We start from the raw sequence: 13938 nt of genomic DNA, 5'->3' as shown, positions 1-13938 counted from the left end.
TGTAGTGTCGTTTTGTTAGATACAATCCTTCTTTATATCCCAGAAAGTCTGTCTTGTTGGCTCCATCGATTTGAGTAATCAACTCATTCAACTTGCAGAGAAAGGAATCCGAAAATCTACCCCTAAACTTTGTTTCAACAAGTCAAAATTAGTTTATATTTACTCCTCAGATACCCTAACATGTAATCAAACTATAATATTTCTTTTGGAAATGCCCAATGGAGAATCTCCATTAATCGGAACTGGTCCAGAACTAGGCTTAATCTGTTTCCAGGGAACCAACCCAAAGAGCAAGACATACTTTTTTTTCCAATTAAGAGAAGGTGCTGTTTCAAGCCTCTTCCAAGTACACCAATCCCCAGTGGGCTCCAATGGAGGTGATGCCGGCACCGTTGAAGCGACCGCTTCAGCCTCAGCTCATTTCCCATGTGGGCTGGGTAGAAGTTGAAGGAGACTTGGAAGGGCTGGCCGGCCAACAGAGAGAGCCCCCGGTTGGTGGTGAACACCAAGGTGTAGATGTATTTTAGAGGGTTGTACTTCCCAGACACCTGGACGATGGCTCCATCTCCTGCTCTTCACCAACTTCGCAACCAATCACAGGAGACCAGTTGTAGCCGTATCTCAGCTAGAACCTCAGAACCAGAGCAGGATTTTCACAATACATATAGAAAGAGTGTGTCTGTTGGGTAGTGTTGTTGGACTGAGTCGTGGTGTCTGTTGGGTAGTGTAGTTGGACTGAGTCAGTGGTGTCTGTTGAGCAATGTAGTTGGACTGAGTCAGTGGTGTCTGTTCATGGGTCAGGGTCTGCTCACCCGCTGATGTAGGTGTTGGTGTTGTAGTAGTAGTAGTAGTAGTAGTAGTAGTTGATGTTCTCCCACACACTGACCACTGTGGTGCGTCCCTCACTGGAGGAAGCAAATGCGGTGCCACCTCCCTGAACCACCGCAGAGGAATACGAGTGTGGATCTTTCATGGCTAAAATAACATGGGCATTATATTTAAAATGTATGTATACATGATTTTAGTTTTACCAACACATTTCTCAAAGATCTTCACATTATGATTAAAGTGCAGATTAATTTACTAAAGTACATTCTGCAATGCTGTAATCCATCAGAGGTTGTCTCAAAGAATACCTCCTAAGTCTAACTGAAAAAGACAAGTTGATGAAAGCAGAAAAGCTATTATTTAATTATTTAATTATTATTCACAATTGTATTGTTATTACTCATGCATTGCCAAGCAGCTGGCCAAGAACACTGACAAACAGTGGAGGCTGCTGAGGGAAGGACAGCTCCAAATAATGTCTGGAACTGAGCAAATGGAATGGTATCAAGCACATGGAAATGATGTGTTTGTTGTATTTGATACCATTCCACTAAGTCGGCTCATGTCATTACCACGAGCCCATCCTCCCCAATTATGGTGCCATCAACCTCCTGTGGTGACAAACACGATTGAGAACATTCTGCAAGAGATAGTCATCATTACTAATGACTTTTCATTTCACTCAGTTTCACTTTCACTACACTTCACTTCAAATGGCAAAACATGAAGTAAGTTTGTTAATAATGTTTTTCATAGTAGTTTATAAAAACAAGAGAGGCATTTTACCTGTCAGGTCAACCACCCCTATGGGGGAAATAACATACACGTTTTACCTGTCAGGTCAACCACCCCTAGGGGGGGAATAACATACACGTTTTACCTGTCAGGTCAACCACCCCTAGAGGGGGAAATAACATACACGTTTTACCTGTCAGGTCAACCACCCCTAGGGGGAAATAACATACACGTTTTACATGTCAGGTCAACCACTCCTAGGAGGGGAAATAACATACACGTTTTACCTGTCAGGTCAACCACTCCTAGGAGGGGAAATAACATACACGTTTTACCTGTCAGGTCAACCACCCCTAGAGGGGAAATAACATACACGTTTTACCTGTCAGGTCAACCACCCCTAGGGGGGGAAATAACATACACGTTTTACCTGTCAGGTCAACCACCCCTAGGGGGGGGGGGAGAAAATACACTTGTTTTAATTGTGAAATGTGACCTGACAAAGAACATTTACACCTGCTAAACATTCCATCAGCTCTAGATGGAAGGAGCATGACAAAGAACACCTTTATTAACTTACCATAAAATGCATCATGAAACAATTACAAAGATTTCACTGACTTACAGTTCATATAAGGAAAACAATCAATTGAAATAAATAAATTAGGCCCTAATCTATGGAGAAATACATCTGTTGGTCACAGATACCTTAAAAAACATAGGGGCGTGGATCAGAAAACCAGTCAGTATCTGTTGTGACAGGGTTGATCAGGTTATTGACTGTGGAATGTTGTCCTTTTTAATGGCTGTGCGGAGTTGCTGGATATTGGCTGGAACTGGAACACACCGTCATTTGAACATCTTGGCCATGTTCTGTTATAATCTCCACCCGGCACAGCCAGAAGAGGACTGGCCACCTAACATAGCCTGGTTCCTCTCTAGGTTTCTTCCTAGGTTCTGGCCTTTCTAGATAGTTTTTCCTAGCCACCGTGCTTCTACACCTGCATTGCTTTGCTGTTTGGGGTTTTACAATGGGTTTCTGTACAGCACTTTGTGACATCAGCTGATGTAAGAAGGGCTTTAGAAATACATTTGATTTATTGATTGATTGATCATACACATTGATCCGGGGCATTCCAAACATGTGATATGTCTGGTGACTATGCAGGCCATGGAAGAACTGGGACATTTTCTGCTTCCAGCAATTGTTTACAGAACCTTGTGACATGGGGCCGTGCATTATCGTGCTGGAACATGATGTGAAGGCAGCGGATGAATGGCATGACAATGGGCCTCAGGATCTAGTCACAGTATCTCTGTGCATTCAAATTGCCAACAATAAAATGCCCATACCATAACCCCACAGCCACCATGGGGCACTCTGTTCACAACGTTCACAATGTCGCCCACACCATGCCATACATGTGGTCTGTGGTTGTGAGGACGGTAGGACGTACTGCCAAATTATCTAAAAACAACGTTGGAGGCGGCTTATGGTAGAGAAATTAACATTAAATTATCTGGCAACAGCTCTGGTGGAGATTCCTGCATTTAGCATGCCAATTGCACACTCCCTCAAAACTTGAGACATCAGTGACATTGTGATGTGTGACAAAATTGCACATTTTAGAGGGGCCTTTTATTGTCCCCAGCACCAGGTGTATCTGTGATCATGCTGTTTAATCAGCTTCTTGATATGCCACACAATATGCCATAAAGGAGAAATGCTCACCAACAGGGATGTAAACACATTTGTGCACAACATTTTAGAGAAATACGCTTTTTGTGCGTATGGAACATTTCTGGGATCTTTTATTTCAGCTCATAAAACATGGGACCAACATTTTATGTTACGTTTATATCGTTCTGTGTACAGTAGTTAGTTCACATGAAGATGTATGTAATTCATCTCTATTGACCAAAACAACTAAATCTGGACATTCTGGAGTCCTACTATGACAGTAAAATATAAGAACTATAGTCTGTTGTCAACTAAAGTTCATGACAATCACTGGATTATGTTGCATCATGCATTCCTGCTTGGACATGTTAGATGAAACAACTTGAATACCTCAGTAGTTTATTATTTATACTTCTTAATAAAGCAATAAGAATGACTTTATAAGATGATTACTCAGGGCTGGTGTCCCCAACTGTAAAATGTTGTGACACCAGAGGAAAATGTTAGTCTGGAGCTCTGTAGTAGTAACACTTAGGGTAGATGTTCATTCAGGGGGACACGTGATTTAAAATATAGCCCAAGTTGTTAGATTTATTTTTATAAAATATAAGGCTTAAGCAGAGAGACAGGTAGACAGAGAACAAGAAGAAGCACAGAGTGACAGCAGAGAAGATGCTGAGACAGATAGACAGCACAACAGGGAGGCAAACCAAATGTGACTCACCACCTGGATTCGGTCTTATGTAGCAACATTTTAAATGGGTCTTTTTACATTGGTAAAAAGTAGAGACTCAGAGCTACAAAATGGTATATCATACACTGCATTTTTGAGGAACAATGGGAAAGTAATTCTGATTTGAAAGTTGATAAACTTGTAAACTCACTTTTGAGAAAAGGGCCTTTGAATGTTTTGGTACCTACTGGAGAGCTCTCCTTTGTCTACACCCATTCAGCATTGTTCACACACTCTTAAGCCAGCACCACCCATCTATTTAAAGATTCACATGTGAGGTCATGTGCTAAACAGTGAGTAGTGTAGTAAAGATTTAAAGTGGTAGTAGCCAACAATATGGAAAAATTCCAGGTAAACAGAAAGTGTCCAGATACAAAAGACTTTATAAATATTAGATGGCTCTTACCCAGACACACTTGTCTAAATTGATGGGCCATGTGAAAGAAATGCTATAACCCCCAGCCACGTCCAGTGGTGGAAAAAGTATTAGGGTCATACTTGAGTAAATGCAATGATACCTTAATAGATAATGACAGAAGTAAAAGTAAAAGTCACCCAGTAAATTACTAAAAAAATCACCCAGTAAAAGTCTAAAAGTATTTGGTTTTAAAATCCATTGTTTTCTTTCGAAATGTAATGAAGTAGAAGTAAAAGTTGCCAAAAATATGAATAGTAAAGTAATGTAGATACCCCCAAACAATACTTAAGTAGTACTTCAGACTGTGGTGGAGCTTGTACATTTGTCCGCCAGGCACAATACCAGAGCACAAACTTGTTCTTGTTTTGGCCACTATAGTTATCACAATTCAGGTCGAATTGTGTTTCCCCAACTCTGTAGTTGGTGAAGAAATGGTGCATGTAGTTGATGTCTGTGCTGCTGCCTTTGCTGGATGACATGCCTTCATCAATCAATAGTTTACTTGTTGGGGTATTCCTGCACAGCAGACACCAAACAAGCCACACTTGCGAAGAGTTAAAAAGTAGATGGAACCTGGCTGCATAGGGTCAGAAGGATAGTGCGCCTGCAAACAACAAAATAACATTATGATAAATTACAATTAATTGTCTCACCCCTGTCAATCTGTCTTTCTACAGCTCAGTGAAAGGCATTTGCCTGCCTCCCATATATACAGTGGGGCAAAAAAGTATTTAGTCAGCCACCAATTGTGCAAGTTCTCCCACTTAAAAAGATGAGAGAGGCCTGTAATTTTCATCATAGGTACACTTCAACTATGACAGACAAAATGAGAAAAAAATCCAGAAAATTACATTGTAGGATTTTTAATGAATTTATTTGCAAATTATGGTGGAAAATAAGTATTTGGTCACCTACAAATAAGATTTATGGCTCTCACAGACATGTAACTTCTTCTTTAAGAGGCTCCTCTGTCCTCCACTCATTACCTATATTAATGGCACCTGTTTGAACTTGTTATCAGTATAAAAGACACCTGTCCACAACCTCAAACAGTCACACTCCAAACTCCACTATGGCCAAGACCAAAAAGGACACCAGAAACAAAATTGTAGTCCTGCACCATGCTGGGAAGACTGAATCTGCAATAGGTAAGCAGCTTGGTTTGAAGAAATCAACTGTGGGAGCAATTATTAAGAAATGGAAGACATACAAGACCACTGATAATCTCCCTCGATCTGGGGCTCCACGTGAGATCTCACCCCGTGGGGTCAAAATGATCACAAGAACGGTGAGCAAAAATCCCAGAACCACACGGGGGGACCTAGTGAATGACCTGCAGAGAGCTGGGACCAAAGTACTATTGACAGACCTCTCCCCATCTTTGCAATCTTTGAATCTATATTTTGACCATGACAGTTTACAATCTAAGGTAACACCAAGTAATTTAATCTCCTCAACTTGTTCAACAGCCACACTATTCATTACCAGATTGAGCTGAGGTCTAGAACTTAGGGAATGATTTGTACCAAATACAACGCTCTTAGTTTTAGAGATGTTCAGGACCAGTTTATTACTGGCCACCCATTCCAAAACAGACTGCAACTCTTTGTTACGGGTTTCAGTGACTTCATTTGTTGTGGTTGCTGATGCGTATACAGTATGGTTGAATAATCAGCATACATGGACACACATGCTTTGTTTAATGCCAGTGGCAGGTCATTGGTAAAAATTGAGAAGAGTAGAGGGCCGAGAGAGCTGCCTTGTGGTACACCACACTTCACATGTTTGACATTTGAGAAGCTTCCAAAAATAAAAAAAAACCTTGAGATATATTAGATAGATATCTCTGAATCAACGACATGGCAGACTTTGAAAAGCCATAACACATACCTTTCTTCAACAACAGGTTATGGTCAATAATATCAAAGGTTTCGCTGAAATCTAACAGTACAGTACCCACAACTTTTATTTTTTTATTTTTTATTCCACGGTAAGCCAGTTGAGAACAAGTTCTCATTTACAACTCCGACCTGGGCCAAAATAAAGCAAAGCAGTGCAAAAAAACAACAACACAGAGTTACACATAAACAAATGTACAGTCAATAACACAATATAAAATAAATAGAAAAATATACGTACAGTGTGTGCAAATGTAGAAGAGTAGGGAGGTAGGCAATAAATAGGCCCTAGAGACTAAAATAATTACAATTTAGCAATTAAACAGTGGAGTGATATATGTGCAGGTGATGATGTGCCTGTGGAGATACTGGGGTGCAAAAGAGCAAGAGGGCAAGTAATAACATGGGCATGACGTAGTTGGGTGTGCTATTTACAGATTGGCAGTGTACAGGTACAGCGATCGATATGCTGCTCTGACAGCTGACGCTGAAAGTCAGAGAGGGAGATATAAGTCTCCAGCTTCAGATATTTTTGTAATTTGTTCCAGTCATTCCAGTCATTGGCCAGATGTATTCAGAATGGTGTCCTCTGCGTAGAGGTGGATCAGAGAATTACACGCAGCAAGAGCGACACCATTGATATATACAGAGAAAAGAGTCGGCCTGAGATTTGAACCCTTTGGCAACCCCATAGAGACTGCCAGAGGTCCAGACAACAGGCCCTCCGATTTGACACACAGAACTCTATCTGAGAAGTAGTTGGTGAACCAGGCGAGGCAGTCATTTGAGAACCCAAGGCTATTGAGTCTGCTGATAAAAATGCAGTGATGGACATAGTCGAAAGCTGCTCTGACAGCTGACGCTTAAAGTTAGAGAGGGAGATATAAGTTTCCAGCTTCAGAGATTTTTGCAATTCGTTCCAGTCATTGGCAGCAGAGAAATGGAAGGAAAGGCGGACAAAGTAAGTGTTGGCTTTGGGGAGGACCAGTGAAATATACCTGCTGGAGCGAGTGCTACGCGTGGGTGTTGCTATGGTGACCAGTGAGCTGTGATATGGCAGAGCTTTACAGAGCAAAGACTTATAGATGACCGGGAGCCAGTGGATTTGGCGATGGATATCTAGTGAGGGCCAGCCAAGGAGAGCATACAGGTCGCAGTGGTGGGTAGTATATGGGGCTTTGGTGATAAAACGGATGGAGCTGTGATAGACTACATCCAGTTTGCTGAGTAGAGTGTTGGGAGCAATTTTGTAAATGACCTCGCCAAATTCAAGGATCAATAGAATAGGCAGTTTTACGAGGGTATGTTGGCGCCATGAGTGAAGGAGGCTTTGTTGCGAAATAGGAAGCGGATTCTAGATTCTGGAGGGAGAGTTTACAGTCAAACCAGACACCTAGGTATTTGTAGTTGTCCACATATTCTTGGTCAGAATCGTCCAGAGTAGTGATGCTTGTTGGCCAGGAGGGTGCTTGCAGCAGTCGGTTGAAGAGCATGCACTTAGTTATCCTAGCATTTAAAATCAGTTGGAGGCCACGTCAGGAGTGTTGTATGGCATTGAAGCTCGTTTGGAGGTTTGATAGCACAGTGCCCAAAGAAGGGCCAGATGTATACAGAATGGTGTCGTCTGCTTAGAGGTGAATCAGAGAATCACCAGCAGCAAGAGTGACATCATTGATATATACAGAGAACAGAGTCAGCCCAAGATTTGAACCCTGTGGCACCCCCATAGAGACTGCCAGAGGTCCGGACAACAGGCCCTCCGATTTGACACACTTAACTCTATCTGAGAAGTAGTTGGTGAACCAGGCGAGGCAGTCATTTGAGAAGCCAAGGCTATTGAGTCTGCCAATAAGAATGCGGTGATTGACAGAGTCGAAAGCCTTGGCCATGTCGATGAAGACGGCTGCACAGTACTGTCTTTTATAGATGGCGGTTATGATATCGTTTAGGACCTTGAGTGTGGCTGAGGTGCACCCATAACCAGCTCGGAAACCAGATTGCATAGTGGAGAATGTACGGTTGGATTCGAAATGGTCTGTGATCTGTTTGTTAACTTGGCTTTCGAAGATTTTAGAAAGGCAGGGTGGATATAGGTCTGTAACATTTTGGGTCTAGAGTGCCTCCCTCTTTGAAGAGGGGGATGAGTGCGGAAGCTTTCCAATCTTTAGGGATCTCAGACGATACGAAAGAGAGGTTGAATATGCTAGTAATAGGGGTTGCATCAATTTCAGGGTCCAGATTGTCTAGCCCAGTTGAATTGTAGGGATCCAGATTTTGCAGTTCTTTCAGAACATCAGCTGTCTGGATTTGGGTGAAGGAGAAGAGGGCGGGGGCAAGTTGCTGCAGGGGGTGCTGAGATGTTGGCCACGTTAGGGGTAGCCAGGTGGAAAGCATGGCCAGCCGTGGAAAAATGCTTATTGAAATTATCGATTTGATTATCGACAATCATCTTATTATCAATTTCTTTCAACCAATCATCAGTCATTTGTGTCAGTGCAGAACAGTACATGTTGAGTGCTCTTATCTATAAGCATGCTGGAAGTCTGATAATTTGTTTACAGAGAAGTAGCATTGTATTTTGTCAAACACAATTTTTTCCAACAGTTTGCTAAGAGCTGGCAGCAAGCTCATAGGTCTGCTTTTAGAGCCAGTAAAGGCCGCTTTACCACTCTTGGGTAGGGGAATGACTTTGGCTTCTTTCCAGGCCTGAGGACAAAGACTTTCCTCTAGGCTCAGATTAAAGATTTGATGGATAGTAGAGGCTATAGAGTCTGCTACCATCCTCCTATTTTTTTCATCTCAATTTGCAGTAAGTCAGCCAGTCAGATGTGCAGCCAGACTTATTAGCCACTCCTTTGGCCCCATCTCTTTCAGTTATACAGTTTTTCAGTTCCTCATCAATCCAGGGAGCCTTAACAGTTCTAAAAGTACGTTTCTTAACAGGTGCATGTTTATCAATAGTTGGAATAAGTCATTTCATAATTGTATCAAGTGCCGCATCTGGATGCTACTTATTAATCACATCAGACCAACAAATATTTTTAACATCATCCACATAAGAGTCACAGCAAAATATTTTTTTACGATCTTTTATACACTATTTTAGGCCCAGCTTTTGGAACTGTGGCTTTCCTGGATATAGCCACTATATTGTGATCACTGCATCCAATGGGTACGGATACATCTTTAGAACAAAGTTCTACAGTTTTAGTAAAAATGTGATCAATACATGTGGATGATCTTGTTCCTGTAGTGTTTGTTAACACCCTGGTAGGTTGATTAATAACCTGAACCCGATTACAGTTTACAGTGAGAAGCTTCCTCTTGAGCGGACTACATGATGAAAACGAGTCAATATTCAGGTCCCCAAGAAAGTCGACCTCTCTGTTTACATCACATACACTATTAAGCATTTCACACATATTATTTAGAAACTGACTTTTAGCACTTGGTGGCCTATAGCAACACCCCAAATGAAAGGGCTTTAGATGTGCCAGGTGAACCTGCAACCACACTTCAATAACACTTGACATAGGATCTTCTCTAAGCATTACAGGGATATGACTCCTCCCCAATAGCATTCCTGTCTCTTCTATAGATGTTATATCCTTGTATTGCTATTGCTGCATCATCAAATTAATGCTCTAAGTGAGTCTCAGAAATGGCTAATATATTAATCTTATCTGATGTTATCAAGTTATTGTTTTCATGAACCTTATTTCTAAGGCTACATACAGCACAGTATATTAAAATGGGCTAATATGGGATGGGATAAATGGGATAATATAGAAAATATCAAACAAAGCAATAGAAAAAATGTGTGTGTGTGTGTGTGTGTGTGTGTGTGTGTGTGTGTGTGTGTGTGTGTGTGAGTAAGTGTGTGTGTGTGTGAGTAAGTGTGTGTGTGTGTGTGTGTGTGTGTGTGTGTGTGTGTGTGTGTGTGTGTGTGTGTGTGTGTGTGTGTGTGTGTGTGTGTGTGTGTGTGTGTGTGTGAGTAAGTGTGTGTGTGTGTGTGTGTGTGTGTGTGTGTGTGTGTGTGTGTGTGTGTGTGTGTGTGTGTGTGTGTGAGTAAGTGTGTGTGTGTGTGTGTGTGTGTGTGTGTGTGTGTGTGTGTGTGTGTGTGTGTGTGTGTGTGAGTAAGTGTGTGTGTGTGTGAGTAAGTGTGTGTGTGTGTGTGTGTGTGTGTGTGTGTGTGTGTGTGTGTGTGTGTGTGTGTGTGTGTGTGTGTGTGTGCGCTGCGGGGTTGAAGATAATTTCCTATTGAGCTGACATATGCAGTTTTCCCTTGAATGCAGTCGCCACCAACACGAGAACATTGCCTTTACATTTCAATCGCGCCATAAAGGGGAACTTCCACGATACAGATTGAATTGAGCCCTGACTGAAAAAGACCATTTGAAGTGAAAACATAAAACGTATTAATTAATTATTATAATTCAGAATTGTATTGTTATTACTCATGCATTGCCAAACAGCTGGCCAAGAACACTGACAAACAGGTTTGAGGACATTCTGCTATCAGGTATGACTCAGATGCAGAAATTGTAAAAAAAATAAAATAACAGGGAACAGTCAAAAGGTGATAGGCCCGTGGCAGAGCAGGGAAGGGTGTTGCAGGCGTTTTCGACCCACATGTGTTCTTGGGTGGAGCAGGAGAGGAAGAGGATGTCATCGAGATAGATGAAGACAAACCAGTTCTACATGTCGCAGAGAACATCATTAACCAGAGCCTGGAGCACAGCAGGGGCGTTGCTGAGGCCATATGGCATGACCAGATGCTCGCAGTGACCGCTGGTCATATTGAAGGCAGTTTTCCACTCGTCCCCTTCCTGTATCAATACTATAAGTGGGAGACAGAAGGACGGATGAACCCAGCAGCTAGGGAGTCCTCAATTTAGGTCTCCATAGCCTTGATCTCCAGACCCGACAAAGAGTCCCAATACCACAGTAACCTGAGGAGACTTAATGAGCAGGAACTGGGTCATCTCTCTGTAGTTCCCTGACACATGTAGGTTGATGGTATTGTGGGTGACCCGGCCAATAGAGCACCCGTCTACTGCTCTAACGTCCATGGGAATGGAGAGGGGCTGAGTGGGGATACCCAGCTCGGAAGCCAGGGTAGCGTCCGTAAAGCTCCAGAGTCAATGTGTACCCAGAGAGATTTAGAATGGTTCCCCCACAGCAATATGGCATGAAAAGGAATGTGATTAAGGGGAGAGGAAAATTTCTCCGTATGGCCCACCAGAGCCTTTTAGTGGACAGGTGGAGACGAAATGACCAGTATACCCACAATACAGGCAACTCTTAGTGTGAAGCCTGTATAGCCGTTCAGCTGGAGACAGCCTAGCTCTGCCTAGTTACATGGGCTCGGGAAGAGATAAATCATCAGTCTTCGGAGGCTCTCGTGGGAACTCAGGTAACCAACAGAGCCGTCGGGGACTTCCAGTATACCTCGAATGCAAAGTAGAATCGACTCTCCTCTCCTTCCTTCGTTCCCATAGTCATACATCGATCCTAATGGTCAAGGCGATGAGCGATTCGAAATCCATCGGTAGTTCCTGGGCTGCAAGCTCGCCCTTTACTTCCTCCGATACTCCGTGTAGGAACGTGTCGAATAGCGCTTCCAGGTTCCAAGCACTCTCAGCTGCTAACGTGTGGAAATCTACTGTGTAGTCTGCCACACTTCGGTATCTTGGCATAGCTGGAGCGGCTTGCGAGCATCCTCTCTCCCTGAGAACGTAGAATCAAACCCCATCCGAACTTCCTCCACGAACTCCTCCAGACTGAGGTGCTCCCACACCGCTGTGGCCCAGGCGAGTGCCCTCCCAGACATCACCGTAATGATGTACTCTATCCTCGAGCCGTCTGAGGGAAACGAAGAAGGCTGCAGCTCAAAAATGAGGAAGCACTGGGATAGAAAAGTCTGGCAGGTTCCGGAATCTCCATCGTACCACTCCGGAGGAGGTAAGCAGGGTTCTCGTGACACTAGGGTGACCGGGGACGCGGCGCTGCTAATAGCCAAGTTACTGAGGGACGTGGAGGTTACCGTCGTGGTAGGCTGCACAAAAACAACTATTTTACCTGTCAGGTTAACCACTGTTTCCTGGGGGGAATAAAATAAAATAAACGTTTGAATTGTGAAATGTGACATCACAAACCATTCTTGAACGTGAAATGTTATAAAACAGCTTTAAAAAGTTGAACCGACTCTTGTTTCCTACAATCACAACTGCAGTGCTAAGCTACTGCCAAATAGATGTCGGATCATTGAATTAAAATTTAGAGGCAATAGGGCTAGAATGTTTATTTCTTTAGAGTCTAAGACAATGGGTGGGGGGTGTAAGCTGACATATGGAATTGTTTTAAGATGGTCATACTATGGATCATTTAGCTATTTGATTTAGAACTTTAGGACCCCTTTATGTATCCTCACATTTTTTAAACAATTATTTGATCAAATATTCATTTTGGCTGCCAAAGCCTATAGAAACACATTCACAAATGTCAAAAAGCAGTCAAAAAGTCAAAAAATATATCACGAGAATCAAGGTTTTGAAGTGTCTGTCCTAAATCTAGGAGATATAAAAAATCTCAGGAAATAAACAAATACACAGATTTTACCCCTTTTCTGTGTAGGCACAAAACGACCTTCATACTGTACTTCCATTTGTTTTTTAAACCAGTACCGGTTACCTTTAGATGAGTCCCGTGACACTTGTGGTGTTATAGAGCAAAAGGGAGAACACCATCGTGTTCGTGAGAATCTCAACCTTTCCACAGTGGGGTCCCAAAAGTTTGTAGCCCAAACAGTTAGGACTCTACCAAACAGAAGTTGGCATATTAATGGTAGCGACTTCAGATGAGTCTTCTGCCACTTGTGTGGGTCGTAGAGGAAAACGTGTTTATCAGGATGCTTTACTGTTGGCATGACACAGGACTGATGGTAGCGCTCACCTTGTCTTCTCCGGACAAACTTTTTTTCCGGATGCCCCAAACAATCGGAAAGGGGATTCATCAGAGAAAATGACTTTACCCCGGTCCTCAGCAGTCCAATTCCTGTAACTTTTGCAGAATATCAGTCTGTCCCTGATGTTTTTCCTGGAGAGAAGTGGCTTCTTTGCTGCCCTTCTTGACACCAGGCCATCCTCCAAAAATCTTCGTCTCACTGTGCGTGCAGATGCACTCACACCTGCCTGCTACCATTCCTGAGCAAGCTCTGTACTGGTGGTGCCCCAATCCCGCAACTGAATCAACTTTAGGAGACGGTCCTGGCGCTTGCTGGACTTTCTTGGGCGCTCTGAAGCCTTCTTCACAACAATTGAACCGCTCTCCTTGAAGTTCTTGATGATCCGATAAAATTAAGTGAAATCTTACTGGTAGCAATATCCTTGCCTGTGAAGCCCTTTTTGTGCAAAGCAATGATGACGGCAAGTGCTTCCTTGCAGGTAACCATGGTTGACAGAGGAAGAACAATGATTCCAAGCACCACCCTCCTTTTGAAACTTCCAGTCTGTTATTCAAACTCAATGCATTGAAATGCATTGGAAATGTTTTTTGGAGATTCAGTTCATTTGCATGGCAAAGAGGGACTTTGCAATTAATTGCAATTCATCTGATCACTCTTCATAACATTCTGGAGTATATG

General features: G+C 42.7%; 1 pseudogene; it reads right to left on the bottom strand.

Moving 5' to 3' along the window:
* Positions 1-313: 313 nt before the first annotated feature.
* Positions 314-12126, bottom strand: LOC118964350 (uncharacterized; annotated as a pseudogene).
* Positions 12127-13938: the final 1812 nt, after the last annotated feature.

The sequence above is a fragment of the Oncorhynchus mykiss genome, chromosome 3 (genome assembly GCF_057628025.1).
Source record: "Oncorhynchus mykiss isolate SJ-2025 chromosome 3, ASM5762802v1, whole genome shotgun sequence".
Lineage (NCBI taxonomy): Eukaryota > Metazoa > Chordata > Actinopteri > Salmoniformes > Salmonidae > Oncorhynchus > Oncorhynchus mykiss.
The sequence above is the reverse complement of the archived record's forward strand: the minus strand, read 5'-3'. Positions and strand labels throughout refer to the sequence as shown.